The following is a 22,990-nucleotide window of genomic DNA, read 5'->3' as shown; positions in this document are numbered from 1 at the left end:
ACTTAACTTTATTTTCTGAAAGTGAATCAATTTCCCTAAAAATGGCTCAAGTTTATTCCTGAATAGTACTTCATTGTGTATAAATACCACATTTTCTTAATTCATTCATCCATGGGTAGAAATATAAGCTGCTTCCAAGACTTAGCTACTGTGAGTTGTACTGCTATAAAGATAGATATGCAAGTATTACAGTAATATGATGTTTTTAAATCCTTTGGAAAGATACCTGGAAAAGAAATACCTGCATCAAGTGAAATTTCTATTTTCAGTCTTTTAAGGACTCTTATTGATGATAGCCATTCTTTCCACATAAATGGAATCAGTGTTTTAATTTTTGTTCATATAGTGACCAAAACAGTGAAGATTTTTTTTAATGTGCTCATTGACCCATTTGTGTTTTTTCTTCTGAAAAGTGTCAGTTCATTTCAATTGCCCATTTTTTGGACTGGGTCTTTTATTTTACATCAACTAATTTTTTGAGTTCTTCATATTTTCTAGATATTATTCATCTGCGTGAGAAATAGTTGAAAATAATTTCCACATTTTTTGTATTTTCTGTGCTTTGTTAATGATTTCTCTTGCTGTGTAGAAGTTTTTTATTTTGTTGATTCTTGGTATTATTCCTTGTGCAATTGAAGGTCTGTTCAGAAAGTCCTTCCAGATACTTATGTCTCCAAATTTTTAGCTATTTTATCTTCCAGATATTTATGTGTTTTGTTTTAACATTTAGACCTTTGGTCCATTTTTAGTTTAGCACATGGTGAGAGATATAGGCCTAACTTCATTCTTCTGCATATGGATAACCAGTTTTCCCAGAATCATTTGTTAAACAGGCTGTCTTTTTTCCAGTGTAAGTTTTTGGGCCCTTTGTCAAAGATTGAGTATCTTAATGTGCCTGGAGTTGTTTCTGCATCCTCTGTTCTGTTCCCTTTATCCACCTGATTTTTTCCCAATACCATCATGTTTTTTTCAGAAGAGCTTTGTAGTATAATTTGAGGTCTGGGATTGTAAATCTCCTGCTTTGTTCTTGTTTCTCAAGAATTGGTTTTGCTATTCTAGGACTCACCTGGTTCTACATGAATTCTAGGATCTTTTCTCTAATTTTATGAGGAATGTTATTGGTGTTTTGATTCAGATTGGATCAAGTCTATATCAGTTTTAGAAGTATAGCAATTTTGATAATATTTATTCACCTATCCAGGAAGATATCTTTCCACTTTCTATTATCTTCTTTAATCTTCTCTTGCAGAGCATTCTACTTTTGTTGTAGAGGACTTTCACTACTTTTCTTAAGTTAATTCCTAAGTATTTAATTTTTTATGCTATTGAGATTGGTACTGTTTCCCTAATTTCTTTTTCATTGTGTTTATTATTGGTGTCATGGAACACTATAATTTGTGGGGGGGGGTGTTGACTTTGTGTTCTGCTATGTTCCTGAATTTGATTATTAATTCTAGGAGGTTTTTGGTGAAACACTTTGGGTCTTCTAAGTAGATTTTATTATCTACAAATAATAGAAAATTGACTCTTTTCCCTACACATATCCCATTTTTTTCTTTCTGTTATGTGATTGTCCTGGCTACAGTCTTGAGATCTATATCGAATAGTTTTGATGATGGCATCCATCCTTCTCCTGCTTCTAAATTTACAGGAAAAAATTTTCAGCTTCTCCCATTTAATATGATGTTGGCAATTGGTTTTTCATGAACAGCTTTTATTAGACTAATATAAGGTCCTTCTGTATCTCTTTCCTTCAGGAATTCTATCATAAATGTATATGGGATTTTGGAAAAATTTTCTTTTTCTCCGTCACCTGAAATGATCATGTGATTTTAATCTTTGCTTCTGTTTATGTGATATATTTCTTGATTTGCATATTTTGAACCATCCCTGCATCTTGATGAATCCTAATTCATCTTGACACATGATCTTTTTGGTGATATGTTGCATTCTCTATCCCATTGTATCATTGAGGATTTTTGCCTCTGTGCTTATTAAAGATCTCTTTAATAAGAGATATCTTTTTTACTTGGTTCCTTTTCTGGTTTTGAAATTAGAGAAATGCTAGCTTTCACAAAAGATTTCAGGAGTACTCCTTCCCTTTCAATTTCTTAAAAGAACTTAAGTATTGATGTTAGATCTTCCCAGATTTTTTTTGTAGAATTGAGTCATAAATCCATCTATCCCTGGAAATTTCTTAGTTTATAGGCTTTATTTTTTATTATTATTTTAATTTCTTCAGAGGTTATTGGGTTATTCATGGTTTTTAAATCTTCTTGGTTCAGTTTTAGTAAATATTATGCATCTAGAAATTTTTCAATTTCTTCTGAATTCTCCATTTTATCAAAATACAAGTTCTCAAAGTAGTTACAAATATTCTTCTGGATTTCAGCAATGTCCTTTGTGACTTTGACTTTTTTATTTCTAATTACAATGCCTTGTGTGTTTTCTTTCTTATTTTTGGTAAGATTGCCTATTTTATTTATTCTTTCTGAGGACCAGCTTGATTCATTGATTAACTGCATTATTCAGTCTCTAATTAATTTCTGCTCTGATCTTTATAATTTCCTCCTTGTACTAGTTTTAGATTTGGATTACTCTTGTTTTTCTAGGACCTAGAAGTGCATCAATAAGGTATTTATTTGGACATGTTCTGTTTTTTGATCTGGGTATTCATAAGTATAAACTTAGGCCTTGTTTCATCATCTCTCATGGGTTCTGCTATGTTGAACTGTTGCTATTGTTTGATTCCACAAACTGTTTCAATTTTTTCCTTGATTTCTTTTGTGACCCATTGATTTTTCAAAAGTTTTGTTTAATTTACATGTGTTTGCACAATACTTTCTTTTTCCATTGATTTCTAGTCTCATTGCACTATGATCTGATGATATTTATGAGATAATTTTGATTATTTTACATTTAATTATGTGTGCTTTATGTGCTAGCATGTGATCTATTTTGATGAAAGTCTCATGTGCTACTGATAAAAATGTGTATTTTGTTGTTCAGTGGAATACTCTGTAGATATTTATTAAGTCAATTTTTCTTTCTACTCTAATATTTATTTTTTAGTTATTTTTGTCTAGTATATCTATTTGTCACTCTAAGATACTGGCTTATTTTATGTCCAGGAAATTAGTTACTTTATGAAGTTGGTTGTTTTGATGTTTGTTGCATATATGTAATTGTTACATATTCTTGTTGAATTGTTTCCTTAACCAATATGTACTAGACTTCTTTGCCCCAGGGTGCCCCTTGGGGCCTATGGTGTGGGATAAGTCCACTGCCTCTCACTAGACCTTCCAGCCCAAGGCACTGAGCTTGCATTTGTGGGAGGCAGCCTCCATTTCCTAATAAGCATCTGACGTCTTTGTTCTTTTCCGTGCATTTTTGTCCATTTCTCCAACTTCTCTGTAAATTCTGATTTTCATGTCTTTTTTTATCTAATTCCAAATCCTCTGCTTTATTTCTCTTTATCAACACATTGTTATATAGGTGTCTGGATCCCAGATTTCAGAGCGGCAGAATTTTGCTGCTTATCATTACTCCCCCATTTTCCCCCTGACCATTATATATACACATATATATATATATATATACATATATATATATATAAATATATATACACATATACATATATCCATTATATGACCATTATATATATATATATATATATATATATATATATATATATATATATATAGTCAGAATTTGAAGAATAGGAAATGGCGTTTGCTGAAATACCCATTGAAAACAACAGAACTATCTATTCGTCATCTACTTTCTGGTTTTTCAAAGAGCCATAACATTTTCAAATTATCACTTTTATCTGGCTTATTAGAAAACGAATTTTAGGAAGAGTAAAGATGGGAAGAAGGAGCTAAGACCTAAATTAAGTTAACTAATTTCCAGAAGTAGAAGAATTTATTAATTATTAGCCCATAACAGTTCCCTAAGTTCAGTGTGTTTTTTTTCCATTAAATTTATTGGTACATTTTAGGTATAAAATACAGTTACATTCATCATTGGGATCTTCTACCTTTACATGACATATCTTTGTTCTTATTTTTTCCCCATTCCACTGACCACCCTTCACCCCCTCCTCCCTTCCCTATTTACAAAGACTTTGTTTCCATTTTTTTCCTATTCTCTTATTTTTTCCCTTCTTTCCTTTCCCCTATCCCTCCCACTTCCCCTACTTATTTAAACCTTTTCTTCCTATTACACAATATCAATTATATATTTTGATCCTTATTTACACGTTTAGATTTTCACACCAGAGAATCTATTCTGTATTTACACATGTACAATGGAAGAAATTGTAATAACTGAGTTCAGTCTTTAAGGGATCATTATTCTACCTGTTATGTTTGCATATATGTTGTGTGTGTGTGTTTGTGAGAGAAAGAGAGAGAGAAAGAGAGAGAATAAGTAAAATTCTTTGAGGTGATTACTGAGTGAAGTTACCCAAGTCATTATACATTTACTGCCACAGATCCTAGTTTACTCTAGCAGGGTAAACAGTTTGCTGTTAATATTTAATTATTAAACAAATATTTCTCCATACATTTTAGTTTGAGAAAAAAATTACTTTGTAAATTGTTTTTGAGAACACAAAAAATAATAAAATGTAGGAAAATGATAATATCTGTTCCTACTATGTTTCAATAAAAATAATTTCCCCTTATGTTGGAGAGGAACAATTTAATAGTTAAGGGAAAATTGATTTATTTCAAAACCCAGAGAACGCTATGAAAAAGTTGTACTTTTGAACATTCTCTCTGTGCACACAAATGCACACAAACACATACACAGACACACACAGCTAAATGGGAAAGGATTATGCTGAATAATTAAACCAGGCCAGCTCTTAATTTTAAAAAAACTCTTAACAATCATAATATATGATATATTCAGCTCCTGAATAATTGACCATGCCAGATAACGTAAATAAAAAGTGATACAGAAGAATAGATAAAAGTAGATCTGTTCTGGTTAAAAAAAAAATATATATATATATATATATATATATATATATATATATGTATGTGATCTTCTCAATCAGAAATATATATTTTAAAAAGAGACTAAGGTAATATTATATATATATATGATATGTATCGTTTAATATAATACATATTTATATTAATTAATATAGTGTACCATTGTTTTTATTATTTAAATTTTATTAGTACATGTTTGCAGTACATAATGATTACATTTATTATGGGGGATTGGTACATGTACATAACACGTCTCAATTTTTTCCCCTTCTCCTCTACCTCCTCTTTTGCCAGCATCAGATTCATTTACTTACGTTATAATGTCTTATAAAGTTATCCTACATATAGAGATTAACCACCAGAATAATTGGCAAAAAACATATAAAACATGTGAGACATTTATACTAAATTGAAGTACACTTTCATTGTGCATGCTGGATTACAGTAATATTTTTTAGTCTCTCTTTTTACTATTATGTGTCATTAATATTGCACTTTATTTACGTATTGAGTTTCTCATAAAAGAGAAACCAAGCAATATTCAAGTTTGTGTGTCCACTTAACTTTATTTAAATCTATAGTCTCAAGATGCATCCATTTTCCTACAAATGTTTCAAGGTTATTCTTATTTATGGCACAATAGTTCTTTGTGTTTAATTACCAGAATTTCTTTATCCATTCATCTGTTGATGGGTGTACAGGCTGGTTCCAGGATTTAGCTATTATGTATTATCTTATTATTTCTTGCGCAACTGAATTTTTGTTCAGAAAATCTTTTCCTAAATCTACATCTTCAAGACATTTACCTGTTATTCCTTTTAGCGGATAAAGTGTATCTCTTCTAATGTTTAGATCTTTGATCTATTTTTATTTTATTTTAGTGAATGTTTACAGATAGGTCTAAGTCTAGATTTCGTCTTCTACATGTGGAAAGCAAGTTTTCCCAACATCATTTGTTGAAAAGGGCTATCTTTCCTACAGTGAAAGGATTCGGCCCCTTTGTCAAATATAACATAGCTGTGTACCTGGAATTATTTCTGCTTCTTTTATTCTACTCCATTGATCCATGAGTCATTTTATTTGACAATATTATGTTGGTTTTTATCACTGGGCCTTTGTGGTATAACTGGAAGTCAGGGCTTGTGATGTCCCCTACCATGTCATTGTTGGCCAGTATTGCTTTTGATATTCTAGGTCTCTTCTGGTTCCATATCTATTTTAGAATTAGTTTCTCTATTTCTGTGAGGAATGCTATTGATATTTTTGTTGGAATTTTGTTAAATCTGTATATCAGTTTTGGAAGTATGGCCATTTTGACCATATTAGTTCTGACTATTAAGGAACAGGAGATATCTTTCCTCATTTTTGATATCCTCTTTGATCTCTCTATTCAGAGTACTTTTAATTTTTTCAGAGATTTTTAATTTTGTTGGTTAGGTTAAATTCAAATTATTTTATTTTTTGATGCTATTAAGAAAAGTGTTTTCCCTAATTTATCTCCTTATATGTTTGTTATTGGTGTACAAGAACACTACTATTCTTGAGTGTTGACTCTGTGTCCTGCTAAAATACTGAAAAATTTTTCTTTGAGAAATTCGTGACCACCAAACCTGTGTTACAAAAAGTTTTCAAGTATATCCTAGAAAAACAAATGAAGCCAACAATGCCAATAAGATAAAAATCATGACTACAGCTAGCTAAGCAACAGTGGAAAAATAAGAAAATTGGTAGCAGGTAAACAATGCAATGACAGGAATAAGTCAGTACCTTTCAGTAGTAACTATCAATGTGAATGCTCTCCTAATTTCAGACAAATTGGATTTCAAGCCAAGACCTAGCAGAAGAGACAAAGAAGGCTGGAGATTTAGCTCAGTGGTGCTGACACCTGCCTTGCAAGTGCAAGGTCCTAGGTTCGATCCCCAGTACCAAAAAGAGAGAGAGAGAGAGAGAGAGAGAGAGAGAGAGAGAGAGAGAGAGAGAGAGAGAGAGAGAGAAACTAAGAAGATTGCTACATACCAATTAAAAAATATTTCCTTTGTTCTTATTGTGGATATTTGCTTGATTTTGATGACTTACTGTGCATTTATTCTTCTAAGACCACACTGATTTCATTTTGATCAATTACATCTTCCTCATTTGATACAGTCTCGTGGGAAAGCCATTAGCATTCACCTGCATCATGACACCAAGCCAAAGGATGATCACATAAAATGCAATTAGACAATCTCTCCTTCAAATTTGATTCAAGGTGAAGATCAAAATTGCTGAAACTAGTTTTCTTTAATCCATTTCAGCATTGACTTTCTGACAAAAATATTACTAAAGAATGATATTGCTTTTTAAATCATAAATTCCCATTTCTCTTAATGTTACTATTGATTATACAAACTCTACTGATTATACCCAGTAATAAAGTCTACATTTCTCAATCCTTCTTACATCCCTGAAAGCCCACCTGACCATGTTTTGATTAAAACCATATGATAAGGGATAAGTTGTGCAATTTCTAACATGTATCTTTAAAATTAGTAGATGCTCCTCTTCTTTTTTATCTTATACTTGAAAAAGCAAGAAAGATGAGCTTTCTCAAATCGTCATCTCAGAGATGACATAGAAACAACATAAAATGTTTATGGACTATTAGGGACTTTGGACAGAAATAATAAAACTTAGCATGCAATTTTGTGATATTTCCATTAGAAACTGATGACACAAATAGATAAAAAGTGACAGAAAGTATAATAATGAAAACTTTTTCAGTCAAACAATACAGAAAATACATACATTTTGTACACAAGTAAGGTTTACAATTTTGACTATGCATCAGGTAAGAAAAGTCTTAAAAATTTTAGTAATATGTAACACACATATCACAGTCACTGACCAGGAGGTAAATATATTAGGAGATAATATTAAAGACCTTTAAAGCCTCAAACTCACTGATAAATTACTCATAGAGTAAATAAAAATTATGATGGAAAGTATAAAGTAGTTACAGTTGAATATCAGTGAAAATTCAATGTAGCAAAAACCCTTTTTCCATAAGGTTTAATATACAGAAATAGAGAATAATATAACAAATTATTTTACATTTAAAACTTTCAACATTTTCCCATTTTGTCTTTTTTCACCTTAAATGAAGATCATGGAAATCATAATGGAGTTGTCCACTTCTCCTTACCAATTTCATACCCATCCTTACCTTACTGGAAGCATCCTCTTTTATGATTATGGCATACATACAGCATACATGTTAATTTATTAGTCAAGATTTTTCAGGTAAACAGAATAAGCAAAAATTTACATATATATATATATATATAAATATGGAGGGAGCGAGAGAGCGAGAGAGAGAGTCGTGTATCAATTTTTTGCCTCATCACTGGCACAAAATACTCAACACCTGCAACTAAAAGAGCAATAGTTTAATTTGGCTTATGTTTAAGTCCATAGTCAGTCTGCTCCAAAGCACAGTGGCATGGCAAAGGGGCCTGGAAGAAGAAGAGAACTGCTCAAATCATGCTGGACAGAAAGAGAAGAAAATTGAAGACGCCAGCTGAGAAAGATTAAACCCTTCCAGGCTACAGTTTCAGTTACTTACCTCTTCTGACTAGGTCCCAACTCATAATAACAGGGGGAGTACAAGCCCCTATAATCAAATCACCTGCAAAAGCCCTGTTTATAAGCACAAAAGCCTCTTGGGCACATCTAGATATATGCCACAATGTTATCTCACTGGCCCTCAAAAGACTGATGTGCATCCCTTTATGAAAAATGTGTTTAGTCCTTCTGTAAGAGTTGCCAAAGTCTAAACAGTTTCAGTAGTGCAGAAACATCCAAAGCTGAAGTTGCCTCTAAGAGTTCAGGCAAACTCTTGGCTGTAAAATCTTGTGAAATTCAAATAAATTTACACAGTTCCAATGTACAGTATAATGTCATGGGATAAACATTCCCATTCCAAACTGAGGACTAACAGGACAGAAAGAAATTTGACCAAAGACCAAACCCAGCATGAGAAACACTAAATCCTGCAGGTATTATTCCAGCACCCAGGACAAACTATGGCTAGATTTTAAGTCCACATAGCATAGGCAATGCACTCCCACGGCATTGCTGATGGTTGTAGCTCTCATGGCTTCTGTCAAACTGGATTTGTTCACACATTGTTGTTGTACTTAGATATTCAATTTTTTCTGACTTCTCCAACTTTCTGGAATATTCACTCCACAGATTCATTAATTCCACTTTCAAAAGCACACTCCCTGACCTTCCAGGTCTTCTTAAATCTGGGTGGAATCCTTTCTTAGAGCATAACACTTGGATTCTGTGTGCCTGTATAACCAGCACAAAGTGGATAATGCAAAGGCCTGCCAAGCAGTAACTGTGCTCCCTTTTATCATGGCTGCAGAGTTCTCTAAGTTTCTGGATGGCTAAGTGCTATGAACCAAATCACAAGAAACAAATTCCCTAGACCATCTTTCTGAAGTATGGTGCCCTGTAGCTCTGTTTTCAAAGCAAAGTCTTTCACTTTTGCAATTTTAAGCATGTGAAGAATTGGTCATTGCTGGCTCCTTACATGCCCTCAAGACAATTTTCTATCATCCTAATAAAAATACTTGGCTTCTTTGTCGTATTAATCTTTTCATCAGTGAAGATCTTTTCTAGTCTACATTCATGGGCCTTTTGTGGTAAAACTGAGAAAATTAGAAATAGGCTTTTTGCTCCTGATTTTCAATATAAATCTCACTAAAAGCTCCAACAGTATGCATGACACAACTCCAATATTAAAGTGTCTTGAAATTTCCTCTGCTAGATTAATTAATCCATTGTCTTTAATCTCAGCCTTTGCCAAAGTCTCAAGACATGAGCAAAATATAGACACAATTTCTGCTAGAGCATAAAACATATAGTACAGCATCTAAATGTCGACGGAGTCTTTCTTCCCCACTAAAACATCCTGAGCTTGGTTACTACTTTCTGCCTTTTTATCAGCATTCTGGTCTTTTGAGTTCCAACAAGAATTTCCTATCAAGCTCATCTTACAGCATTCTATTCTTGCCTATCCAGCTGTTTTCTCCCAAGCTCCTTACAGTCACATCAACGGCCCACTCTTGGTACCAAAATTGGTAGCCGTTAATTTCTTCATTGATGAGACAAAATATCAGATACCTGCAGCTAAAGGAGAAGAGGTTTGTTTGGGATCATGTTTCATTGGCAGGTTGGCATGGCACAGAGGGATGGTAAAGGAGAGCTGGTCACAACATAGCAGACAGGAAGCAAAGTATAAAAGCAGGAGCTTGGAAGGGATACAAACTCTTCCAATGACCTTCCTCTCCCAACAAAAACCCACCTTCTAATTACAAGTCAGGTTGAAGCCCACATAATCCAAATACCTTCCAAAAGCATGGCCTAAGATGCAGCTCTTCAGAATATCTAGATATATACCATAACCCATTACAATGAGTTTCCAAGGTAGAGAACCAGGAGAGCTAAGTGTGTACTTCCATTCCGGAATCCAAATCTCTGGGAAACTAGTTTCAGTTTGAAGATGAGAAATAACTAGTATCCTACTTAAAAGACCCTGAGGCACAAAGGATTATCACTTACTTGGAGGATAGTCAGACTTTTTATATCTGTTTAGGCCTTACTATTGTTTGAACAAGGCCCACCCATATTAGGGAGGACAATACATTTTACTTTTGAAGTGAAATGTTAACCACTTTCATAAAAATCCAGAGTAATAGTTGAAAAACTAAGTTGACACATAAAATTTTTATGTGACATATACACCATTAAGAAATAAAATGTTGCTTTGTACATTTTAAAAACTATACAAATGTTTCTCTACATATTATTTTGCAACTTCCATTTTACTCAGAAATTACATTTTGATTACTATCTTCATTGAGAAATTTGGATTAAATTCATTTCAATGAATCACTAATTTTAATACTATTGAAATAAATCATAATTTATCTCTTTCCAAATTTTTCAGTTTTAAAATTTGTATCTTTTTATCAGTTTCTCTGTACATAAAAGAGCTCATCTAGGATTATATGTATAAATAGTATCTGGCTTGTAGAATATGACTATTTCAAATATATTTAACAACACTAAATCCCCATTCTTGGTAATGAATCAACATAAATTGCCACCAAAGTCTCTTCTAGTCTATGAACGCTAAGGTTGCTAATTATCAATTTTATCAATCACTGTATTGCATTTTAATGTAATAACTGTTTCAAGCTTTTTGTAAACTTAAAATTTTATATTTTGTGGAAGAAATTATTCAAAAATGATAAAACAATTCTAATTGACATAACTATGATTGTCATCAGAATGAATGGTAAAGTAATTATATTTGAAAATATTCTCCTTCATAAATGCTGAGAATAGCAATAAAACTCTTGACAAAACCAACATTCTTCAAAACCCTAAAATTTAACAATAGTTTTGTAACAATTGAAAAAGCATTTATGAAAAAATCTAATTGAAGTTTAGTATAAATTTCAAACTCACTAGTGGTTAAGTTATCTTGATGTCATCCCTTTCTGCTCAGCTCTTTGAAAACCAGTTTTAAAGTCATGGTGGCAACTAAGTACAGATCCCTATAAAATGGAACCAAAAAGACTTGAAAATTCCTAAAACCTTTACTGAGAGAATTACCTTATTTGAGCTTACTGACAATTTACTGTAAACTCCTACTCATAAGACTTTATTTGACTTAGTTTGACTTACATTTCTCTCAGTGTAAGAAATTTTTTTCCGGGGAATTTGTTGAAAATAATCACTGGCAATTGATAATATTACAGTGGGCTAGATTGTTAATAAGAACTAGAGAAAGTTCGAAGATGATAAAAAAAGAAAAGAAAAATGTGGAGAATAATATGTCAATACAGAGCTTTGATTGTGATGTTTTTTTGGGTATCTATGTGACCCAGAAATATATACAGAACTACATGTATATATCAAATTTAGTATATTTCAAGGTAATATCTGAGAAAGCCCTACACTTTCAATTCTGACTTCCCTTGCTTCTCTATACAAGCAAGAAACATAGGCTATGTCTATTCCCCAAAATATACACACTCAGGTTTCCTACAAAGACTAGAGGGTGGATAAGTACAAGATGTTTAGGAAAATCTTTGTTAACCATTAACAGGCCAAAAAATCTAAACAAATTGAGTCTTCAGAGCTCACATATCATAAGGATACAAATTTTACAAAATTAGTTTAGAAATCTCATTGCACACACATCTAGAACTAAAACAATAAAAAAGAAAGTCAAAAGAACTTGGAGCTGAGTAGAAGAGACTGATTCTCAGAATTACTACATTGTACTACTAAAATTTTGAAGTTTCATCAAAACAATGGAAGGGACAAGAGAAGAAATGTAAAACAGAAGGAAAAAAATGGAAACAAAGCTTTTGTACACAGGGAGGGGAGGGGCAAAAGGGGAGGAGTGAGTGGAAAAAAATAAAATTTATTAAATAAAAAAATGCTGAGACATGCAAAAAAACCTACATTCTATATCTCATACATAAGACTAAAATCTATGAAAACAAACTGTTCCTGAAAAACTCACACTGCTAAAAAATGACTTAAAGTTAGTTATCTTAAATATATTTAAAGAAATAAAGAAATGTAGTTCTAGTCTAAGGATTTAGAATTTAAGAGAAAACGATTTTTAAAAAGTGAGTACCAATAAGAGATATAAATTATTTTAAAAAACAACTAAAATTTTGAAGCTAAGAAGTGCAATACCCAAGTTAAAAAAAAAAGTTTTAAGTGGTGGTCAAGAGTAGATATGAGGTAGGTAAAGAATGAGCTAACCTAACTCAAACATAAAGGAATTTGTATCATTCAGAATGAAGAATACACAATTGTAGAAAATTGTAGAAAAACTGAACTGGGCAACAGAAATCTATGGGACAAAATCTTTGAAAATTATTACATAACTGCATAGAGTCTAAGGAGGGAAGAGAGAGAGATAAAGAAATTATAAATGATAAGTAGTATCCAAAATTTTATAAAAAACTTAATCTCTGCATCCAATGATATCAAGGCATTCTTCATAAAAAAAAACTTGGAGATATTTATACATAGGCTCACTTTAATCAAACTGTTAAAGGATAAATGCAAAGAAAGAATTTTGAAACCAATAATAAACTGCATTCATCAAATCCTCTAATAATCATAAAAATCTGAGGCAGTGCAAGGATATATTTGAAATACCGACAAACAGATTGTTCAAAAAATTCTATATTCGAGGAAATTGTCAATCAAAATTGAAAAAAATTGACATTTCCTTATAAAATATTAGAAAGACAGACCATCAATAGTTCTGTAAGAAACACAAAAGAAAGTACTTCCAGCATAAATAAAAGAATACAATAAATCAAACAGAAGAAATAAAGATTATAAGTAATCGCAAACACTTTTGTAATATAAAAGAACAAAACAGCATTTTTATATTTCTTTCCCCCCATTTTATTGACAAGAAGACTACATAAGTAAAAATTATAAATTTGTATGGATGGATACGTCATGTAGTAGACACAATTTACACAAAAATTATACAGAAGAGAAAGTGGAATTCAAATTGGTAGTAATTCTAAAATGAATTGTGATATCATTCCAGCATGGCCACTAAGAAAATTTCTAAAAGTGATAGTAAAATATATGATTTAAAATAGTGTACTCAAATCTATTTATTAAACAAAAAGGGAAACAATAATGAAAAAATAGAGAAACAATAATTATGTGACATATGGAAAACAAATTACAAAATAGTAGATATAAATCCTAGTATTTAAGTAATTACATGAGACACGAATATATTAAATAATGCAATGAAAATTGGTGATTAAAGGATTAGTAAATATCTCAGCAGGCATACTTTTACAATGGATATATTTTAAAGATTCATGTAAGTTGAAGGAAAAACGTAAATTTTACCATTCAAGGAGTTACCCCTCCCCCAAAGTGGAGACACTGTAATAATATTAGACCAAGTAGAGAGAAACAAAAAAATCATAGCAAAATACAAAAAGGAAATTTTATAATGAAAACCATCAATCCACCAAGGCGACATCACAAGTATATGCATTTACACTCCTAACAATAGATTCACAATATAACTGAATATAAAAGCTTGAGTGTATTGAAAGGGAAAAAAGTTGACCTAATCAAAATACTTAGAGTTTTCATTACTCGACTTTTAATGATATAAATAACAAGAATGAAGGTCAGCAAGGAAATAAGTTTGAACATTATAAACCAACTAGATCTAACAAACATCTATAAAACACAGCAAAAATAACAGTAAAATACATATTTTTCTCAGTTGTACGTGGAACATTTTCCAGAAAAAAATTACATGTTAGGGCATAAATCAAGTTTCAATAAATTTTAAAACACTGACTTAATATTCCTTTTTTTCTTTTTTTAAAATGTTCAGTCTTTTATTTAAAAACTATAAACAGTCACCAAAGTAAATAGAGCCATTCTATAACATAAACTGTTAGATCTATAGTTTTTACTGCACATCCTAAGAACACAGCAAAAATGGTGGTTGGGAGGCCTTCCACATTTTTGGATGCTAATATAATAGAACAGGCAATAAGCAGTTATAAATGGGTACATTTCAAGCTTGGAGGGAAAAGACAATTTGAGAAAGTGAGCAGTTTCTGAGCAGGAATGTGGTTCAGTATTAAGAATGGAAGAATAATACAATAAAATTCCACTGTATATTAAGATAGAAAAAATAGTGAAGAAAGTATCATACCTGCACATAATGCATATATAACACAGGAGAAAACCTGTATAAAATCCCATGTATTTAAACCAATTTACAAATACAAAAAATTCTTTCCAAGCTCAGAGCTTGCACATGACAAACATGTCATGGATACATGTGGATACATGTTAGGGAAAACCAAAAAATACCTTCAAATAGTTTTTCTTCTGCAAAAATGACATGAGATATATTATTCCATACTCTTTCAGCCAGCAAAATGAGTTCTACAAGGTGTATAATACAAGAAAAAAGGGGGAAAATAATCACAGTTCCACAAAACTGTTCTGACTTTATAGCACTGGTACCTTTGCAGAAGTATTTACACACATTTAAAGAACACTCCTCCACTGCATGGAATATGTCACAATTACTTGATGGAAAGTCTAAAAAACTTTAGAGCCTACCAATAATCCTAGGACACCACAGAATGTATTTCCAATGGCTGCAGTGGCATGAAAGTGTTCCTTCTGTTCACAAATATTTACAAGATGTATTAAGACTGGTAAATTTTTATGATAATAAATAAGTGAAAATATATTGGCTCAAGTAAGAAAACCAAGCTACTGATTTCTAAACAAAACACACAATCCATAGCTAGATATTGGTGGCCCCCTCTGAGACGGGGGTATAGGTGTGCTGAAACTTATTTTAGTTTTTCAAACCAGCTTAAACGGTTTTGTAAATATAAAACAGTGCTCCTTTTTGGATATAAATAAAAATATTTAATGCTTCTATTTCATCTGCTCATGTAGGTTTTACAATATTCCATGTATATTCCAATGTGGATGGTACTGAATTCTGATCATAACAGTTTTCATCAGGATTTATCAGATCTGAGAGACATCCTGCACATAAGTTGGGTGACAATACCACAGCAGTTCCTTTTTTTTTTCTTTTTAAGATTTTTTAAAATATAGAACAAAGGGATTCATTCAGAGATCAAAATATGAAGCTTCTTCTCAGCAACACTGGAGGAAATAAAATAATTCATTCCACTGTCTCTGTTCCATTAGACTTGGTGCTTTCTTCAGTAACAGTATGTGAAATATATCTGACATTAACTTTGAGTCCCCACTGCGTAAGTGGAATTATTTTTCACTGCAGCATTTCTGAGTCTTGTTCTTTACTCTGAACTGTAAAATTAAGTTCATAAAGGCATTTGGCAAGGGTGGAGGAAGCTTCCATGTAACACTGACTTAATATTTGTTTGATAACAATGAAATTAAATTAAATATAAGTATTAGAAAAAATCTTGGAATATTTTTAAATATTTGGGAAGTTAAACAACACTCACCTAAAAAACTAATGGGTCAAAGCAAAACTCAAATTATGAATGTTAATATATTTTAGTTAATAATGGGGAAAACAACATATTACATTACAAAGGATCAAAATAATGCAATGATTAAAGGGAATTGTGTTATTATAATTATGTACATTAAAACATTTTAAAAGTTTAAAACTCAATGATCATATTGTCCATCAAAAGAAAGATGCAGTAAATTCTAAGCAAATAAAGAAAATAATAAAGAAGATAGAATAAATAAATAGAATACAAAGTAAAAAAGAAGCAGTAGAGAAAAGTCGATGAAAATAAAAGTTGGTACTTTGTAAAATTCAACAAAATTGAGGCCTGTTTAACCAGTATGGCCAAATTAAAAAGAATGGAGATTCATTAGTAACCATATGGACAAAGGAGAGAACGTAAACAATGATACTACATAAATAAAAAGGATTATAATGGAAGAATATAAATAAATGTATGTGTAAACAATTATAGTACTCACATGAAACTGTTACATTTTTAGGAAGGTACAAACTACTTACACTGACTCAGGAAGCACAAATGTGAACAGGCTTAATAAAAGTAAACAGGTAAAATTAATAACCAAAAATTACCAACAAATAATAGCATAAGAAAATAGATTCAATGCTGAATTGTAGCTTAAATTTAAAGAAGGAACAGTAATACAAACTTCTCCAAAAATAGATGAAATAAGACAATTTCTTAATTTACTTGATGAGGCTAGCCTTATTTTGACATAATAACTATATAAAAGCATTACAAGAAGATAAGTACAAACCAATATCCATTGTTAAAGTAAATACCAAAATTCTCTGCTAAATACTAGTCGACAGATTACACTAGTATATAAAAAATTATTCTCATTGATCAAATAAAAATTATCAAAGAAATGAAACTTTTAATACTCAGAAATAAACCAATGTAACCCATTATATTAATATGAGGACATAAATATGTTTGTCTCAATAGACACACACTAAATTGACAAATTATCACAGAATTTGGAGATTAAAAAAGAAGAAACTATAGATACAAGAATTCTTGACTTGATTAAGGTTTTCTACAAAAAATCCACAGAGAACTTTACACTTAATGGTGAAAACCAGGGTATTTTCCTTAAGATCAGGAATAAGGCACAGATATCTGCACTCACAATATTTATCAAAAATCCTTCTGTAGTTTCTAAACAATGTGATTTGTTCAAAAAATATATGAAAGCCATTTCAATTGGAATGGAAGAACATCATTTTATTTTATTTTATTCTGAAAGAAGAAATAATAAATCCTAGAAGCAGTCTATATGCCCATTAACAGATGAATTATTAAAGAAAACATTATATTTATATACCATAAGGTAATACTCCATTATGAGGAAGAATAAATATGAATCATTTGTGGAAAAATGAATGTACTTTGAGACCATAATCCTAGGTGAAATAAATCAGACATACAAGCTTAAACATCGTATGGTTTCTCTTATATGAAAAACCCAAATATAAATAAATTAAGGACCAATATAAAAGATAGATGTTATGAAACAAGGAGACAGATCTTTTGCAAATGGGAAGGGGACCAAGACATAGAGGGATAAGAGAGGGAGGAAGGGAGAAAGAATGTAAAAAATAATAAGATATTTTTATACATGTACAAGTTCCCCACAGTGAATGCAATCATTATGTACTGCAAACATGTACTAATAAAAATTACAATTAAAAATTTAATCTAAAGAAAATTATTAGATGTAATAAACAACTTCAAGAAGACTGAAAGGTCAAAATAAGAAACAATTTTATCTCTATACATTAACAGTACATAACCAAAAATGATATTAAAACACACCGTTTTAGAAAATATTAAAATAAATTTAGAAAGAGATCAGTGGAATAGAATTGAGAGTCCAAAAAGAACACATATGCTTATGGTAAATTATGCTAAAACATGATATCAAGATAATTCTTTGTGAAATGTATAGTCTTTTCAACAAAAGATGCAAAAAAATTTAGATCTTTGACTCATACATAAAAATTATCTTAATGTGAAACAAATGTTCAACTTAAAGTTAAGTTAAAACTATTGTATTATTAGAAGTACATGGAGATATAAATCTTAGTGGCCTTGAATTCAACAATAATCACTTAGATATATGGAATGTCTATCACAGGCACAACCAAAAAGGCAAAAAATAGATCAGTTATGGCTACTACTAGGAAGAAGAACGGAATGGTAATTACCTACAATGAATATAGGGTTTCTCTTTGAAAATATTGTGTAATTGGGTAGTAATAATGGTCAGTGTGATGGCTAGGCTTGATTATTATGTCAACCTGATTGCCAAGGGAGCCACTTAGGGGACTATTGGCACATATTTCTGGAAGTATCTGGGTGGGTTCATGCGGAAATGATATTTGGTATTATTTAGACTCTTGCTGAAACCACTGATTCTTCAAAGAAGGTATTATTGCATTCTTTGTTTTATGTAGGATTGTATTAATACATTAGGTGAAATTATTCACTTGTTTTCATGTTTATTTGGTTTATGGAAATGTGTTTGGCTGTGAAGTTGACAGGGGGTAGAATGTGGCAGTTATGCTTCATTTTATCAACTTGATCGATTTAGGAGCTGCTAAGGGAATCAGATGCACACATTTCTGGGTGTGTGTGGGAGGGTCATGGAGTCATGACCTGGGGTGATATATATATATATATATATATATATATATATATATATATATATATATGCCTCCTTGCCCCTTCCTCTCTGGCACTCTTCTGGTCTGCTTCCCAGTCACCATGAATTAGGCATCTTCCATCAACCACGCTCTTCTTTCTGCATGATATTTCTCCTTGGCTCCAACTATTCGTCGACTGAATTTCTTAAAACCATGAGCCAAATTAAACCTCTTATACTTTAATTGGTAGATGTTGAGTATCGTGCCTCAGTGATAAATATACTATCACAATACTCTGGATATACTAAAATCCAGATAATTGTACATGATAAAAGGATTTAAAGCATATAAATTACATATCAATAAAAGTACTAATCTATATATTTTGTAATACTTTAACTTTTCCTTTCCAAAGTGAAAGAACATGTTTATTTTTTATATTTCTAATTTATTGGCTTTTTGAGTATGGTGTGAGAAAGTAATATAATTTTTTTCTCATATGAAAGTCAATTTCTCATGTGTCATTTATAAAACAGCCCTTTATTTTCCAAAGTTTTAGATACTTTACCTATTATTTTAAAGCTGTCACACAGATCCCATTTGGTTTTAGTCTTGTGTTTAATTGACTCATAAGTCCTATATTGCTATCAAATATTATAGCTTTTGTTCCAGTAGAGAAACAGAGTTTACACATTTTTCTATATTGTTTTCTAAAAAGTGTTCAGAATTTGTCAATATCTAATACTGACTCATTAGAATTTTAATTAAAATTGTATTTAAATTATGTATTATTTGGGGAGAAATTACATCTTTATGAAACTAAGTTTTCTTACTCTTTAACGTGATATTTATTACCTCTTGGAAAAATTATGTTTACAGAATAGAAAGAATAGCTCATAAACTTAGTATAAAGCTAATGTTAAAAAATGAGATGGTTAACTGATGTTAAGAATGCTAATTTGTTCATCCTTACATTAAAAGTAATTTCCCTGGAAAAATAAAATATATGAATTAAATAGTTTTCCACCTCCTAAGTTTAGCTTTGAAAAACTTGTCATTCCTACATTGAAGAAAAAGATGATTTTCAACAATTGCTTCCACTGTATTTATTTACCACTTCTATTTTTAATTGAGATGAATTTCTCTTATTGTGATTTTTCTTTTTTTTTTTTTTTTTTTTTTTTTTTTGGTACCAGGGATCGTACTCGGGTCCTTGTGCTTGCGCAGCAGGCGGGGAAACCACTAAGCTAAATCCCCGGCCCTTATTGTGATTTTTCAAAACATCGTGTAAAACAGGAATTCATTTTCATTCATCTCTATAAACTTATCTATCCTTACGTTATTCTGTTCTGTGTAGAGAGATGTATTGAGTAAGATTCACCACAGATTATCATTATTTATAGATGATACCATCTTTGGTGAATTTTTCACATAAAATTTAGTGTACGTTTTAAAATAAAAACAGGCTTCAAATCTAGTAAGTAGTGAAACTGAGATGGAAATGTACTCTGTTGAGTCCTTCATATTCTTTGGGTATTTATTTTTGCATTTGAAATGTGGCTACCACTTTGTAGAAAATTCTTGCTCCAAATTACCACCCCACAGAATTTAAGACCCTAAATTGTATTCTTTCTACTCACTCTCAGATTCTGAGAAAACAGAATAAAGAGAGGTAAAAGGACAAATGTACCAAACAAGCTCAGCAATTCTGTTTTTTGAAAAGTCTTTATATACTATATAGAATTCTAACTTGACCATCAATCAGTTTCACTTTGCAATGTCCTCCTATTGACTGGGGAATCATACAATTCACAAGATTGTATTATATATATGGCAAAAGGGATTGTCCAGATGTGATTAAATTTACTGTTGAATTAATTTAATCAATCAAAAGGGAAATATTCAGCTTGAGCCTGCCCTAATCACATAAGCCTTTTAAATCTGTGTCACAGGCAGAGGAAGACAGAGATTTAAGGCATGAGAAGGAATCAATACTCCAGTTTTTAAGATTGTGGGACCCATGTGAGGTGGAATGAGAATAGCCTCCAGAAGAGAAAATGCCCCTGCTGCAACAAGGAAACAAGAATCTCAGTCCTGCAAACTCAAGAAATTATTCTCCCAGAATCATGAAAAATTGGAAGTGGAAACATCAATAATCAAACTTCCAGTCAAGAACACAGCCAGTAACAAACACTGCGACTTCAGTTCTGAAGGCTCTTGCACAGGCAACCAACCAACTTTCTGAAAGTCTTCTTGCAGAGCTGTGAGCTAATAAATAGTTGCTTTTATTAAACTGCTAATGTTGTGGTAGTATGAGAAGCATTCCCTGAAATCAAATATATTTTATTCCATAAATAAAAAACAGTATCAGGGAATCATGGACTTGTTCAAATATATTAATTATATTAAAAAGCTTGGAAATGACTTGTATCTCAATAAAGAAATCATTGGAAATTATGTTATAACTCCAATGCTATATATAAAGGTTGTCTGTATTTTAACTATGATTATATATGTTGACATGAAAAATGTGTAACATATGTTGAGTGAGAAAAAGGTTGTTGAATTTTCATCTAATATGTGTGATTTTGTTTCATTTTTAAAAGTATATATCTATTAAGTTTTATATTTGGTTACATGGCCATAGAGAAAAACCTAATAGAATTGCCTTCAATTTTACAAATATCTTGCCTTGGAAATATAGAATCAGACTATTATCATGAGAAAATAGGGGCAGATTATTAAATTTTTATGCATAGCTGAATTGCATTACATGTGACAATCTGTTTGGGTTGCAATAATAAAATATTGAACTATATACAGATAGTAAAGAACAACAATTTATTTCTCTCACTTCTGCAGGCAAGAGGTCCAAGATCAAGGTGTCATCAGATTTAAGGTCTTGTGGGGGCCTTCTGTCTCAAAGACAGCCTTCTTCTTACTCTAATCTCATGCGATAGAAGGTAGGAGAGGCTTCTTTCAGGTTTCTTTGATAAAAGCACTAATTCAATTGATAAGGGCTCTGCCTTTGTGAACAACCATCTCCTAGTATCATTACCTCAGAAAGGAGTTGTCTGAGTATATTATTTAGAATATAACATCACTTTACCCATGAGTTTTTTTATCAGTATATGCACACAAATGGAATACTATACTGCCATAAAGAAAAATAAAATACTGTCATTTGCAGCAAAATGGATAGAAAATGAATACATAAAAACAATTATTGTATGTTTTCTCCCATATATGGAAAGGAAAATGAAATCAGTCTGAATGCACAATAGTGATTGCTATAGACTGGTAAAGGGAGAAACTCTGAATAAATGGAGGCTGGATTGCATTAGTACACATTTGTATGGATGTATTGAAATATTACAATAATCTCTAACATGTGCAGTTAATATGCTAATCAAAATCTTAAAATGCTTAAATTTAAATTCAAAATATTTTAATAATGGCAAATATAAATCAAGATAGTGGAAAATAATATATGAAATAAAGTAATTATCCAAAAAATGATACTGATAAAGGCTGAGGATAAAATCCATACCTTTCAGATTCATGAAGTAGAAAACTAAGAGCTTGTTTAACTCTCCTCTGTACATATTATATAGTAAGAACTTGGAGTTTTTCCATCCTCATTTATTTTGCATACACACACACACACACACACACACACACACACATCCCTAATGGTATTTGGAGAAATATTTATTTTTAAATCCTCAGTTATCTGAATATGATATTAGTTTCTAATTTTGTTTACACTACAGTCAGAATTTACAATTTTCTACTGTTTGAAATTGACAAGGGCCAGGGATTAAACTCAGTGGTGTTGTCACCTACCTTGCAAAGCACAAAGTCCTGAGTTTGATCCCTGGTACAAAAAAAAAAAGAAATTTATGATCTTTTTAGCTTTTGTGTTTGTATATTTGTCTATGCTAAGGTGTTATATGTCACTGCCATGTTACCTATGGGTACCTGAATTTCAAAGTTGTTACTAACTTACAATGAATAACTTCTTTTTCCCCTATTACTGCATTTTGATTTAATTACTATTATATTTGTAAAAGATTTTGACTCATGTGTTATTTAATTTACAATTTACTGATAAAAATTAGGCTACACTTTGAATATTTGTTTCTTTTTTTAACTTGTTTTTACTTTACTAGTAAATACCTAACTGTTTAATACCTAATATTTACATTCTTTT

This window comes from Heterocephalus glaber, unplaced genomic scaffold (genome assembly GCF_053883595.1).
Source record: "Heterocephalus glaber isolate CG9 unplaced genomic scaffold, H.glaber_assembly_v1.0 deba00001613, whole genome shotgun sequence".
NCBI lineage: Eukaryota > Metazoa > Chordata > Mammalia > Rodentia > Bathyergidae > Heterocephalus > Heterocephalus glaber.
Note: the sequence above shows the minus strand (reverse complement) of the source record.